The 15,464-nt window shown below is 36.7% G+C and overlaps 1 protein-coding gene across 1 annotated transcript in view; it reads left to right on the forward strand.

The window, feature by feature from the left end:
• TNNI3K (TNNI3 interacting kinase) overlaps positions 1–15,464 on the forward strand; it is a 296,569-nt gene that overhangs the window by 63,531 nt on the left and 217,574 nt on the right. The gene's annotated exons all lie outside the window — the stretch shown is intronic.

Below are 15,464 nucleotides of genomic sequence, written 5' to 3' on the forward strand. Positions count from 1 at the left end.
AGTCCAACATACACAAAAGGGAGCATCATTAGTCTTTTAGACCCATATGTCTCTATCTATGACTTGGCTGCACTGTCCTAACCTCCGTTCTAATCAATAATGTTGTCTTCAATCTAACATGAGAATTTTCTCTCTGGCATAAAATCAGTTACTTGACTTAGAGACCTGTGCTATCACACGGTCTCAACATTGATAGCTTGTGATCCATTTATGAACTGTCAAGATAAATAAGGATCTCCAGATTACTTATACCTGCTTTTTTCCCCTTCCACTAGCCTCACACTTAGAGAAATACTATATGTCTATTCCCTCTCCAGCTTGATTTTATATCTTTTATCATAATAGGTTGCCAAACAGAATACACAAATTTTACACTGATTATACTTAAAAGGGTTGAAAATGTGTTGTTTCAATAAAGGATGGTCATTTGGTTTAGATGCTGACAATCTCATGAGCAAATGCGATAACATAAAATTTTGAAAATCCAGTCAACAAGCTCTGTAATTATAATATTTTATAGTAAAAGTCTTTGGACTTTTTAGTTTTATGTCTTATTGTTTCCATTAGATAGTTGCTCCTAACTTTTCTGGCCATCCCTAGGAAAGAAGAAATCGCCTGTGAATTAGGCAAACTTAATAAATTGCAGCTAAGCAAGCACTCTTTGAGCCCCTCCCACATATGATAATACACCACGTATGCAATTACAGGGGTGCATTCTTTGCTTAAGATATTGTGCCATTCTATATTCCTTTTCTTTTTGCAAGAGATCAAGTCTGAGCCCTCACTGGAACTCCTCGAATTGTTGAGATTTTGTCTAATTTAGGCAACTAAACCTTTTATATCTCTCTGAGCTTATATAACATTCGCAATTAAACAAAACCCAGAACCAATATGTGAATAATACATTTGCATTTGAAGTCTTCTGTCAAAATTATGATGAAATCTTTTTGCATTTCAGGCCTTAAAATTTTGCATATGATCCAGCAAATCCACTTCTAGAAATTTATTCCTTTTAAATAATAAGAGATTGAATTGCAGAGATGCCCATGTAAAAATCTAAATGTCCAGCCATAAATATTGTTTAAATCAAAATGGTGCATGGGTACAATGGGATACCATGCAGTCATTAAACATGACATTTTTACAATACTATATGTTGACATGGGAAAAGGCTCACAAGAACTTTATTAAACACATATAATTTTATTTCAACTTTATTACTACATTTAAGTTTTTCTTATCTTATTACTAAAGTGGATACATTTTCTTAAAAATTCAAGTTCTCACAAATGGCGACAGAGTTAATGGCTACACACCTCTCCCCACTCATTGCTACCCAAAGGTGAACACTGTCACATTTTCTTTCAGGCATTTTCTTTCTTTCTTTCTTTTTTTTTTTTTTTTTTTTTTTAAAAAAATGGGATCACACTAAATGCTTTTGTAACATTTTTATTTAAAAATATTTTAACAGCTTTTTAAATGGGCAACAATATTTTAAAACTTTTAAAAAATGTTTTACTGGGGTGACATTGATTAATAAAATTATATAGGTTTCAAGTATACAGTTCTACAATACATCATCTGAATATTACATTGTGTATTCAACACTCCAGGTCAAGTCTCCTTCCATCACCATTTATTCCCCCTTTACCCTCTTCTACCTTCCCTAATCTCCTCCCATCTGGCAATACTGTTGTCTGTGTACATGAGCCTTTTTTTTTTCTTAATTCCTTCACTGTTCTCACTCAGACCCTAACCCCCTCCCCTCTGACAGTTCTCAGTCTGTTCTCTGTATCCATGAGCCTGTCTCCACTTTGTTAGTTTATTATGTTCATTAGATTCCACATATAAGCAAAATTATATAGTACATGTCTTTCTCTGACTGGCTTATTTCACTTAGCATAATTCTCTTCAGGTCCATCCATGCTATTACAGAAGGTCAGATTTTCTTCCTTTGTATGGGTCAGTAGTATTCTGTCATATAAATGTACCACAGCTTTTTTATCCCTTCATCTACTGATGGGCACTTGGGCTGCTTCCAAATCTTGGCTATTGTAAATAGCACTGCAATGAATATGAGAGTGCATATATTTTTTCAAATTAGTGTTTTGGGTTTCTTTGAATATATTCCCAGAAGCGAACGTGCTAGGTTATAAGGCAGTTCCATTTTTAATTTTTGAGGTAACCTCATACTGTTTTTCACAGTGGCTGCACCAATCTGTATTCCCACCAGCAGTGCACCAGGGTTTGCTTTTCTCCACATCCTCACCAACACTTTTTTTGTTGTTGTTATATTGATGATAGCCATTCTGCATTTATGTTTATATCTATTTGTGATTTTAATTTGTATTTCTCTGATGAGTAGTGATGTTGAGCATTCTTTCATATGTCTATTGACCATCTTTATGTCCTCTTTGGAGAAGTGTCTATTCAGGTCCTTTGACCATTTCTTAATTGGATTGGTTTTTGTTGTTAATTTTGCTATTTTATTTTTGCAATTTCCTAAGATGAATGTATAGCTTAACTCATTGATTTTTTGCCATTTTCTAGCATTTTTTAAGGGTATACATTTCAAACCTCTATTTTCGCTATATTGTTCAAGTCCTGCTATGTCATATTTCATGATTATTCAGTTCAGAAAATTTTTTTTTCATTCTACTCTGAATTCCTTTTTTACCCACATGTATTTAGAAGTAAGTTTCTCACTTTAAACACATTATTTTTAATTTACATTTTTTCTTATTGATTTTTAAGTTAGGTGGTCAAAAAATTCTGTCATTTTGTATTTCAGTATTTGAAATGTATTGAGTGTTGCTACATGGACCAGTATATAATCAATATTGTGAATGTTCCCCTGTGTTCTTGAAATGAATATGTATTGTGCAGTTGTTTTTTACATGTTTTATATGTGCCAATTAGGGCAAGCATTTAATTATGTCTTCCATATTTTTAATATTCTTATTTATTTATTTATTGGCTGAGTCCATCAACTGAAGTTTTAAAATATCCTACCATGATTGTGGATGTTTGTTTTGTATTTTAATTCCATAAGGTTTTGCCTAAAGTATTTTGATACTATGCATTGCTATGTATGCAGAAATTTAACATGATTATAGATTCCCGAGAGAATTGATTATTTTCTTACAATATATTGAAATTCTTTGTCTCCAGGATTGCTTTATTTAACCCATGAAATCTAATGTTTTCTCATATCAATATAGTAATATCAACCTTTCTTGCTTCAAATTTATTGGGCATATCTTTTTCTATCCATTTACTTTGAACCTTTATAAATATTATGTATTAGCAGTATCTCTTATAAATAGCATATAGTTGAAGTTATTTTATCTTACTCAGATACTATTTGTTAAAAAATTTTATTGATTGATTGATTTTAGAGAGAAAAAGGAAGGGAGAAAGAAAAACATTGATTTGTTGTTCCAGTTATTTATGCATTCATTGGTTGCTTCTTGTGTGTGTTCCCTGACCAACTGAGCTACCCAGCCAGGATCAGATATTCATTATTTTACCTTAAAGATTAATCTCTTAGCATTGTGTGTTATTTCTTATACATTTATAGTTAAATCCGTCAACATATTTTATACTTCCATTTTTTTTTCATCATGTTTTATGCCAACAATTGTCTGTATGTGTAATGGTCTATTTCTGGATTCTTTATTCTGTCCTTTTATTCTATTTTTTGCATGTCAAAACTACTCTGTCTTCATTGCTGAAGCTTTATAATGAGTTTTGGTATCAGGTATAAATATGCTTTTCTTGTTCTTAAGATTTTCTTTGCTATTTTGGTCTTTTATTAAATTCCATTATACATTTTAAAATCAGATAGTCAATTTTTTGTGATGTCTTTTGATACAACTGTGCTTTTAAATATACTTTACTCTCATATTCAAAATACACTAATTTCTTCCAACATCCCTTCAAAGCCACATTCCACTACTATTTTATGCTGAGATTCCAGGATCTCGTCAAATAAATCAGGTCTAAGTGTGGATGGAGACCCTTGAATTCAGTTTCTCACTATGGTTTATCTCAGTCTGAATGCCTATGAACTAGAAACAAGTGCCCTGCCTCCCACACACCCAGCATACATTGGTGAAATAGGCATAGACAATCATGATAGACACATCTGTTTAAAAGTAGAAAATGGAGGCACGCAGCAGATAACCTGATATGGATGTCACAAAAACTCAAACACCACAATATAGTCAGGTAGTGTAAATACTAACGAATGGTTGTAGTGAGTTGTGAAGGCTCTTGGTCATTTATAAAATTTGGAGGTAAGCATTTTAAAGTAATAAACCATTGTGTGCGTAGGTTGCACTTAAATGTATATGCATATCTACAAATTATTAGAATTTTTATAATGCTATATGTTATGTTAAATTTTCTGAACATTCAACTTTGCAAATTAAATCATCTAAATTTTTAGAAGTATCGTAAATCTGGATTAGATCAGGTCCTAGGCATTTAGCTAAATCATCTTTTACTCTAGCTTTCTTGCCATTTAAATCTTTAAATCAAATCATAATTTTATACTTATCAAGCTGGGGCCATAAAAACTAAGGCTCTTCTCCCATGTACTATATAGAACATGCTTCCCTTTACCTATGTGGGAGACATGTGAGGGAATAATACCTAGAATAATACCTAAAATCACCTAAATAGTAGACATCTCACAGATGATAAAATTCCATAAAATATTTTAGTTGTTTTCATTTTAATGCTGAAAGTATCAGGAAGAATCCATTTTGGCTTATAAAAGAACATCAGTATTTCTTCTAACAGTGCCATAAATAAGACATCAATTGACAGATTTATTGTTGATCTGTGTTTAATATAAACTTGTTTTTAGAATATCGGAAAAGTGGTGAGAGGAAGCTTGACAGCTTTGTAGAGATATATGGTCTGAAACTCTGTAGTATATCACTCATTTTAAATTAAGACTTGATATTATTCTTTCTGAATTATATCAGAGATGGAAAGAGACAGAGTGCGGTCCTGTTCTTCAGAGAAGGAAGAAACAAAAAGAGACCCTCTTGAATCATTGATTTTGTGAAACATGTTATTTATTTGCCACCATAAATGTATTTTGAGGTGTACTGACAGGTGGTGACCTCATGTGTTTAGATGCTTATGGTTACTGTATTTTGCACCTTTATGACAGAACATTGATGTTTATTTCTTAATAGATATCAGTGTATAAGTTTGTAATCTGTCTATCTTGGTATTTTATGTGAGCCCAATACTTTGCAAAGATGTATTAAATAAATAGACTTTAACAACCAAGAAATACTTTTTTTGATACTTTAGATTTTCATAGTAGCAGTATATCATTGGCTAAACTATTGGGAAGTAATAAAACATAAAGCCACCTATCTGTAAAGACATGTTTTATTGAGTGTTTTCAATATTCCAGTTATTTTCTAAATACTAAATTGATTACTTCATTATTTTTCTTCACATTCAAAAATGTTTTTCAAACTTTATAGCTAATTTTGTAACTTAGAGTTCTATATATTTGTTTCCATTTAGAATTCACTCTTTTGGCTATAGAACTATATTCTTTGCCTTACCCATTTTGTGGGCAGGATTAAATGAAATCTGTCATAATTTTCAGAAAGCAGAAATGTAAGCAACCCATTGGACATCTAGGGACATGGTAAGGAAGAGAAACATTTCTGAGAAGACGCATTAAATTCAAGTTGTGAACCACAAAACTTGTTTTTGTGTGATAAATTAAATCTTATCTTTTGCAACAGCATGTGTGGACCTAGAGATTATTATGCTAAGTGAAATAAGCCAGACAGAGAAACACAAATACCATATGATCTCACTTATTATGTGGAATCTAATGAACAGAATGAGCTGATGAACAAAATAGAAAAAGAGGCATGGAAACATGGAACAGACTGACAGTTATCAGAGGGACAGGGGTTGGGGTTCTGGATGAAAGAAGGTGAAGGGATTAAGCAAAAAAAGCATATGTATATAAAACATAGACACAGACAACAGTGTGGTGATAGCCAGAGGGAAAGAGCTGTGGGGAGGGGGAGGTGGGCAAAGCGGAGATAAATGGGGACAGAAAGAAACTTTGCTTTGGGCGATGAGTGCACAATGCAGTGTGCAGATGCTGTTTTGTTGAGTTGTACACTTGAAACCTGTATGGTTTGTGAACCAATATCATCGCCCCCCCCCAAAAAAATCCATTAAAATATTTAAAATAAAATAAATAATAACAAAAACCTGGCACATTTACAAAGTCATATATTTCACAGTGTATTTAAATATCTATATCAGAATCTCAGCTGTCTGTTTTCTTTAAATGCAACTCATACCTGACCTTCAGCCAATGTTAGTTACTGTTCCTGATAGAAACTCCTTGAGGGGAATTACAGAATTATCACTTTAGTATTAGAGCTAAAGATTGAAGCACATAGATGGTTTGCTATAGGTCAGTGGTAGCGAACCTTTTGAGCTCGGCGTGTCAGCATTTTGAAAAACCCTAACTTAACTCTGGTGCCGTGTCACATATAGAAATTTTTTGATATTTGCAACCATAGTAAAACAAATATTTATATTTTTGATATTTATTTTATATATTTAAATGCCATTTAACAAAGAAAAATCAACCAAAAAAATGAGTTCGCGTGTCACCTCTGACACGCATGTCATAGGTTCGCCATCACTGCTTTAGGGCAAAGTGAAAGTCAGGAGAGTGCCTGGAGAAGAACATAAAGGTATAAAATCTGAAGGCCAAAGCTTTGGTGCCCTAACTCTAGTAAAGAACATTCTTCCATTAAGATCTTGGAATAGAATTGGGCATGTTTATTCATAATTCCTATCTCAGTTTTTAATAGACACCAGTCATGGGTCAGTATATCTATTAATTAAAAATATAGGTTTGTTCTGGAGGCAAATTTAGATTTAAATCTCAGTTTTGCTGTTTATTACCTTGTTGGCCTTAAGTGGTGATTGCTTTAGCTCTAACTTTAATTTTTTTTCTAACATAAAGATAATAACAGGATTTATTTTGTATATTTTGTGAGAAATGAATGTGACTAAAGAGGATTATACTGTGACTACTATTGATATATGAGGGTTCTGTTTTCTTTATTTAGCATAAATTTGCAAGTGTGATTGTGGATTTGTATGGAAATGTATACAGGAGCATTGTTAAAAATATGACTATAAAATTCACTTTGCTTTGTGTTAAGAACACTTAACATCAGATTGATCCTCTTAATAAATTTTGAGGTTCACAATATCATATTGTTACCTATAAGCACTATGTTGTACAACAGGTTTGTAGAATTTATTTAGCATAACTGAAACTTTATACCCATTGAACAAAAACTCTCCATTTATCCTACCCACTAGCCCCTGGCAACAACTATTGTATTTTGTGCTTATAAAAATTTGACTACTTTAGATACATCAAAGAAAAGGAACCATATAGTACTTGAACTTCTGTGGCTGCCTTATTTCACTTAACATAATGTCTTCCAGGTTTATTCCAAGTTGTTGCAAATGGCAGGATTTTGGTATTTTTTAAGGCTGACTGCTATATTGCATTCTATATAACATTCTATAATTCTAACTAGAGGCCCAGTGCATGAATTTGTGCATGGGTGAGGTCGCTTGGGGTGGCCTGCTGGGATCAGGCAGAAACCTGCAGTCCAATGCTGCCTGCTGCTCCTGCTTATCCCACCCAGCTCCACTGGGCCTGCTGTGGGCTTGCACCCAGACAGTTGTGATCGGGAGAGGGGCATCCCAAGGAGGGGGGTGGTGGGTGGGACTCGATCATTGGCCCTCCAGGCGGGCAGTGGGACGCCCTTGCTGGCCTGGGATCCGTATCCGTCCTGCTGACATTCACGCCAGTTGTTGGGAGCCACCTGGCACCACTTTTATATCGTTTCTTCAATGCGGAGTGTCTAGGGAGGGGAAGCAGCCACAGTGCCCGAGGCCAACTTCCAGGAGGCTATCAGCGCTGTCGGGATCATGGGATCTTGACGGTGGTGCAGGTCTGCCAGTGCCTGGCCCGTTCTCCAGAGATTGGACCTGCAGGACTACTGATGGAGTGAGTGGCTGCCACTCGGCTGGTGGGCCACAGGGATGGTGCAGTCAGCTGAGCGGTGCTCCCACTGTGGGAGCACACTGATCACCAGGGGGCAGCTCCTGTGTTGAGTTTCTGCCCCCTGGTGGTCAGTGCGCATTGTAGCAACCAGTCAACCGATCGCTCAGTCGTTCGGTTGCTTAGGCTTTCATATATATATATAATGTATATTATCTACACTAATAAAAGAGAAACATGGTAATTAGCGTACGACCGCTACCCTTCCCATTGGCTAATCAGCATATCCTTATGCAAATTAACTGTCAGCCAAGATGGCGGCCGGCAGCCAGGCAGCTGGAAGCGAACATGAGGCTTGCTTGCTGCAGGGACTGCAGACTCCAACTCTCAGCCGACAGTTTGAAACTTTGTAACAAATATAGCCAGCCGGGATCTCAGAGCTGAAGTTATACATTGTTTCGATTATAGAACGCAAACAAACCAGCAGCGGAGGCCTCAGAGCTAGAGCCAGAGCTAAAGCTGGCCCAGAAGAAAAAAAAAAAAAAAAAAGAAAAAAAGGAGCGGTTGGGAGATTTGGTCAATCGCCAGCCTGAAGGCAGCCCTCAGCCCCTCACCCAGACTGGCCAGGCACCCCAGTGGGGACCCCCACCCTGATCCAGGACACCCTTCAGGGCAAACCAGCCAGCCCCTACCCATGCACCAGGCCTCTATTCTATATAGTAAAAGGGTAATATGCCTCCCAGCACCGGGATCAGCGGAGCCGGGAGGCCTCCTGGCACCGGATCAGCGTGACAGGGGGCAGCGCCCAAACCCCCTGATCGCCCTGAGGCTCTGTGTGTGACAGGGTGCGGCGTCCCAACCCCCTGATCCGCCCTGCTCTGTGTGTGACAGGGGGCGGTGCCCTAACTCCCCTATCGGCCCTACTCTGTAAGTAACAGGGGGGAGCTCCCCAACCCCCTGATGGGCCCTGCTCTGTCCGTGACAGGGTACGGAGCCCCAACCCCCCTGATGGGCCCTGCTCTGTGCGTGACAGGGTACGGAGCCCCAACCCCCCTGATGGGCCCTGCTCTGTGCGTGACAGTGGGTGGCACCGCAACCTCCCCATCAACCCTGCCTTGAGTGTGACAGGGGGCGGTGCCCCAACTCCCAAACGGCCCTACCCTGAGCGTGACCAGGGGCTGCACCTAGGGATTGGGCCTGCCCTCTGCCACCCGGGAGCAGGCCTAAGCCAGCAGGTCGTTATCTCCCGAGGGGTCCCAGACTGTGAGAGGGCACAAGCCGGGCTGAGGGACCACCCCTTCCCCCCCGAGTGCACAAATTTTTGTGCACCGGGCCTCTAGTTTATGCTAATAAAAGGGTAATATGCTAATTAGACTGGATAGAGCGAGGGCCTAGGGCAGGCAGCCACGGCAGCTGGCAGTGGCGGCAGCAGCAGCAGGGTGATGGGGGCGGTGCCTTCCCCTGTTGGCCTGGTTGCCTCCTGCAGAGGCAGGCCAGACTGCAGCTTGGGCCCACTCCCTATGGGGAATGGGCCTAAGCCATCAGTAGGACATTTTCTGAGGGTTCCAGACTGTGAGAGGCCAGGCTGAGGGAGCCCCCTGCCCCCAGTGCACGAATTTTTGTACACAGGCCTCTAGTATGTTATAATACATCATATTATAATATTATGTGATATTCATTATGTTATTTATAATTAATATATTACACATACATATTATACTATACAATAATATAAATATGATATTAAAATATGTACTTCTCTCACATTTTCTTTATCCATTCATCTGTCAGTGGGCATCTGGGTTTTTTCCATATTTTGGCTATTGTTAATAATGCTGCAATGCAGGTGGGAGGACAGGTATCAATTTGAGACATTGACTTTATTTCCTTTGGATATACCCTGAAGTGGGATTGCTGGATCATATGGTAGTTTCACTTTTAATTTTTTGAGAAACATCTTGACCAGCGGTTCTCAACCTGTGGGTCGCGACCCCTTTGGGGGTCAAACGACTCTTTCACAGGGGTCGCCTAAGACCATCAGAAAACATATATAATTATATATTGTTTTTGTGATTAATCACTATGCTTCAATTATATTCAATTTGTAACAATGAAATTGGGGGTCACCACAACATGAGGAACTGTATTAAAGGGTCGCAGCATTAGGAAGGTTGAGAACCACTGATCTAGACTGTTTGACATAATTGCTGTACCAATTCACATTTCCACAGTGTACAAGGGTTACCTTTTCTTCACACAATTACCAACACCTATATTTTGACTTTTGATCATAGCCATACTGAGAGGCATGAGGTAATATGGCACTGTGGTTTTGATTTGTGTTTCCATGTTATTAGTGACGTTGAGCATCTTTCCTATACCTGTTGTCATTTGTGTGCCTATTTGGAAAAATGTATATTCACATTCCTTGCCCATTTTAAATTGCTTTTTTCTTTTTGCTATTGAGTTGTGTTAGTTCCTTATATATTTTAGATATAAGCCCCTTATCAGATATATGGTCTGTAAATATTATCTCCCATTTGGTAACTGTCCTTTTAGTTTTGTTGTTTTCTTTGCCTCTGCTTTCCTAGTTCATCTCATTGGGCCTGCTAAGCTCTTCTGAGAAGACTCAGGGTTGTGTTTTTTTAGGAGCAATCCAAACCCAAGAAGACATATTTAACAGCCTCACCCACATTTTACCTGGTCCCTTACTAATTGTGACCAAAACACAAGCATATTAAAGGATATTTCTGAAAAGGAGACACAATTCATTGGAATCTCTATAATATATTAATGCTGCATGTGCTCCATGATTTACATACAAATTACTCATGGAAAGAAATTAGGTTTTGTTTTGATTTAGTAATGGGAATGTGGCTTCTAGTGAAAGAGGGCTCATACTGGCAATTTTACAAATAAAGGTGTCTTTTGAGAAGAAAAAGTAATCAGAGACATTGAAGATTCCATTATTCTTGTTTAATTAATACTTTCCTAAGCCTAGTGCTTAAAAACATACATTTTCAGACCAGCAAACATTTAAAAGTTATTTTAAAAATATGATGTAAATAAATAATATATCTTTGTATTTAAAATTTATCAAGTATTTCCAAGCAGAAAATGTATTATTGTTGCATATTTCAGTCAAATAATTAACTCCTACATTTTTATATTACACTGTTAGTAAACTGGACTGAGACTTGATTTGGTAAGTAATGTAGCTTTGGTTCTGTCAATGTATATTTGATAAATATGACTGAATTTTAGCTTTTAAAAAAATTAAATCCAAAAGAAAACAAGATTGCTTGCCCCATTATTATTGTTTTCCTGAGGCAATTTTGCAGCTATGATTATAAATAAACTTCTATTATCAAGTCTTATTTCCCAAAAGACAAGGAAAAAAATCCATCATTGGTTCTCTCTTGTGTGTTTCATAGTTTCTGGCAACGTGTAAACTTTAAGAAATCTTGTACCCTCTTTAGGTTTAGACTTTTTGAAGCTCATCTTGACTTTCTAGGAGTTTCTACATATTTTTCTTAAGGGAAATTTAGAGTATAGAAGATGTAAAAAAGTGACTAAGGAAGAGCAAATTAAGTTAATAAATGTTTATAAAAGAACATGGGCTAGCTGTGGTAGAAATTGAAAGTATAAAATATAGCTTTGAATGTCATCTAGGAGCTTGCAATCTATTTCAAAAATTGAAATATATAACAATATACATTCATGTTTTCTTTTATTCAACATTCAGCAAATGAGGAACTAATGGGTTTCCAAGATCTGTGTTCAGCAATAGTAGTTTAATGGTGAGTAATATTATATACAATTCCTAGCCTTGTGGAGCTTATTATCTGGTGGTAAAGATAGACAATCAAATACTCAAACAAGCAAACCTAAAATTGCCACAGTGATAAAAGCTACGAAGGCCAACATGGTGCTATGTCTAAAAGAGAGTAATTTGGTCTCCATTCTTCCTCCCTTTTCCTCAGCCTGTTCTTCTGACAGGGCAGCCTATGTGAGCCTTTTAAAATGTGTATCAGATCATGCCACTCCTCTGCTCCCAAGGCTTCCTGTATCCTTCAGAGAGAAAAAGTACTTATTTCCTCTCCAAATGTACTTTTCACTCTTCTTCTTCTTCACCCTTACCCTTAAGTTCCCCAAACATACCAGCCATGCCCCTGCCTCAGGGCCTTAGGACTGCTCTTCTATTTAGACAGTTCTTCCTTAATAACGGAATATCTCTGTTCCCTACCTTTCTTGAAGTCCTGGTTAGAATATAATTTTCTCAATAAGGTCTTTCCAAATCATCTCAATTAAATTAAAACATCAAATATCTGGAACTCTCTAATCTCTTCCTCCCTTTATATTTCTCTAGTATTGATCACTATACAACATAGTTTATCATTTATTTACTTTATTTTCTACCTCCTGAGCTAAGTTATAAGCTCAATAAAGATACAGGCTTTATATTATCCTGTTTCTAGCACAGAGCCTGCCTGGCATATAGTAGAAATTAATACCTATTGAAGAAATAGTCCATATTCATGAATGCTCAGAGAGAATCTCTCAGAAATTTGGCTTATAATTTAAGGACCCAAGTAGATGTTAATCAGCTAGAGAGAAGAAGAAATAATAATGATAGTAGCAATGGTAGTAAGAATTTTATTTAGTACTACTACTAAGCCACTTACATATATTAACTCTTTATCCTTGGCTTTTCCAGACTTGCCCCTGTTACTCCATAGTGGATGCAAGAGGAAATTAACAAGGAACTTTTTAAAAATACACATTTGTAGTATCTAGAGATTTGATTCAGTCATTCTAGGGAGGGTGTTTGTAATACATTCTTTTTACAAGCCTCAATGTGACTCTAAAGGATATTAAATCACTTGTCTTGATAATTAGTTCAATGAGCCTAGAGGTCTAAAAAGATTTCATTAGACGAAGTAGCTTTTAAAAAGTGGAGAAACTGCCCTCGTTGGTTTTGCTCAGAGGGTAGAGCATCAGACTGAAGGGTCCCGGGTTTGATTTTAGTCAAGGGCACATACCTTGGTTGTAGGCTCAACCCCTGGCCCTGGTCGGGCGCAAGCAGGAGACAAGCAATAGATGTGTCTCTCTCACATCGATATTTTTCTCTCTTTGTCTCTCCCCTCCCTTCCACTTTCTCTAAAAGTCAATGGGAAAATATTCTCGGGTGAGGATTAACAAAAAACAAACAAACAAACAAAAAAACTGGTAGAACTTGGCAAGTATATGTTCTGTGCCTGGTACTGTTGGATGATCAAATATGTTTGAGGAATGAATGAACTGATTGATCTTTCCTTTCTTCCTACTTCAAATCCCAAGTTTGTATCCCCCTCTATAGTCTTCTGTATCTTCTCCAAACAGAATTTATCATTGATACCTCCTTTTTTCTGTTAGCCCCCGCATTTTCTCCATTAAATCCATGTTTACCTTATATCACAGTTATTTTGTTTTGTTTATTCCACTTCATGTTTCAGTGCCTTTTAGCAATTAATGCTTTTGACCCCCAGAACCTAGCACAGTGCTTAGAATACACAGGTACTCAAAAATATTTGCTGATGTCCTCTTCCCACAAGTGGGAAGTAGTTAACTATTTTAATGTAGATGTCAGTTCTACATTAGTAGTGAATTGAGAGGTACAATAGTACATTAGCTAACTATTGCTGCCTAACAAAAATTTACCCTAAAACTCTGTGGCTTAAAACAACAAACATCTATTGTCCTGCAGTATCTTTAAGTCAGGAATCTCAGGGTGTGTTAGCTGGATCCCCTGGAGTAAGGTCTCTTATAAGGTGTCATCGAGTGGGGCTGAAGTAATCTCAAGGACCAAGGGAAAGCATCCACTGAGTTCATTCAATAAGTTTGAAAACAAACAAAATGCAAAACTGCTTGAAATGATTGGAAAGCTTGGATCTTAGAGCAAGGGTTTGGGGCTATAACAGTATAGTATGCTTAGTGGTTAGGCATCTGGGTTCTGGAATCTGCTTGCCAGGGATTTTTTGTATCCAGGTTATACCATTTGCTAGACATATGATGGGATTCAGAACTTGAGTCCCATCCAGAATTGTTCCTTGGCTCTTTAGTTTTCTGAAGCCAGAACTGCTTGGGCAGAATTGATGCTGTGCTGCTTATTATTTTTATTGCAGACTTCTACTTTTAGCCACCATAAATATATCTTTGTTTAGCACAACCAATGGGATGATTAGTGCATTAACCACCATTACTAGTATGTCCACTGTTTTCTGTCCTGATAATAGGTCTCTGATTAGATGATGTGTGTTCTTCATTTTAATAAATGCCTTCTGTAGAAAGAAAATTACCTGTAATTGATCTCTATAACTGCCAATGCATAGTGTTTTATAATTAGTTAAAACATTTTTACAACTGTGGATTTACTAATGTAATTGTGTTACTTATTGTAAGTTCTTGCAGACCAACATTTTCAATATATTTTTAAATAAAGAGCCTGTGGGATACAGTTGATTACCCATATTTTTATATTCAAAAATAAATTAATGTAGTATTTTGTAGTTCACCAAATAGTAAGTTTTCTGGCTTATTTAATGAGGAAGCTCAAAAAAGGGAGTACTATATATTTCATATATGTGCTTGTAACAGGACTAACCCTTGACCTGACACTTAACTGTTGATGTATCTTTTTTTGTTTTTAAATTCCAGCTGCTGAAAATTAATTGAGCATTGATATAGTTTTTAGGAGATTTATTAGTCTCATCTAAGAGACAAAAATATGTATGTGTTTCTTCTTACGTTCTATAAATTGACTCCAACTCACTTTCAAAGTATTATTTCGAAGTTGATTTTTCATGAGGAGGCAAATCACTTGTTTTCAAAATGCTTTGGCAGAAGGGTTTCTTTGGAGAAAATGGAAGTAGTTCACCAGTGGGAAGTAGTTAACAGGTGACTTGAGTTGGTGAACAGAAGTCCTGAGAAAGCTGGTTGTCAGGTGATATTTGTTCTTCTCTTTGATTATGATATCCAGTTTGGGGAGGAACATCAGTGAGAGGGAGCCTAACTTGTACTCCAATTTTCAAACCTCTACAATTACAATATAGTGAAAAATGTTAGATCTTTGGAAAACTATATAAATAAATCTCATAAGAAAAAAAATGTGACTTTTCAAATGCATAGAACATGATGTTTTCATAACATGGTGAGCATTTGAAGCCTGTTTTCTCAGCCAGGGATTTAAAAATAAGACCCTCGCATAAGGAAATGCTGTAAAAAAAAAAAAGATATATAAAGAAGAAAATAGCACTGCAAGGTGATGATTAACTGGAAGGCTCATAAAATTTTGCCCATCTTATCTTTAAAAAATATGTCTTCCATTGGCTTC

The sequence above is a fragment of the Myotis yumanensis genome, unplaced genomic scaffold (assembly GCF_028538775.1).
Source record: "Myotis yumanensis isolate MYYU_CA2020_CCGP unplaced genomic scaffold, mMyoYum1.0.hap1 SCAF_2, whole genome shotgun sequence".
NCBI lineage: Eukaryota > Metazoa > Chordata > Mammalia > Chiroptera > Vespertilionidae > Myotis > Myotis yumanensis.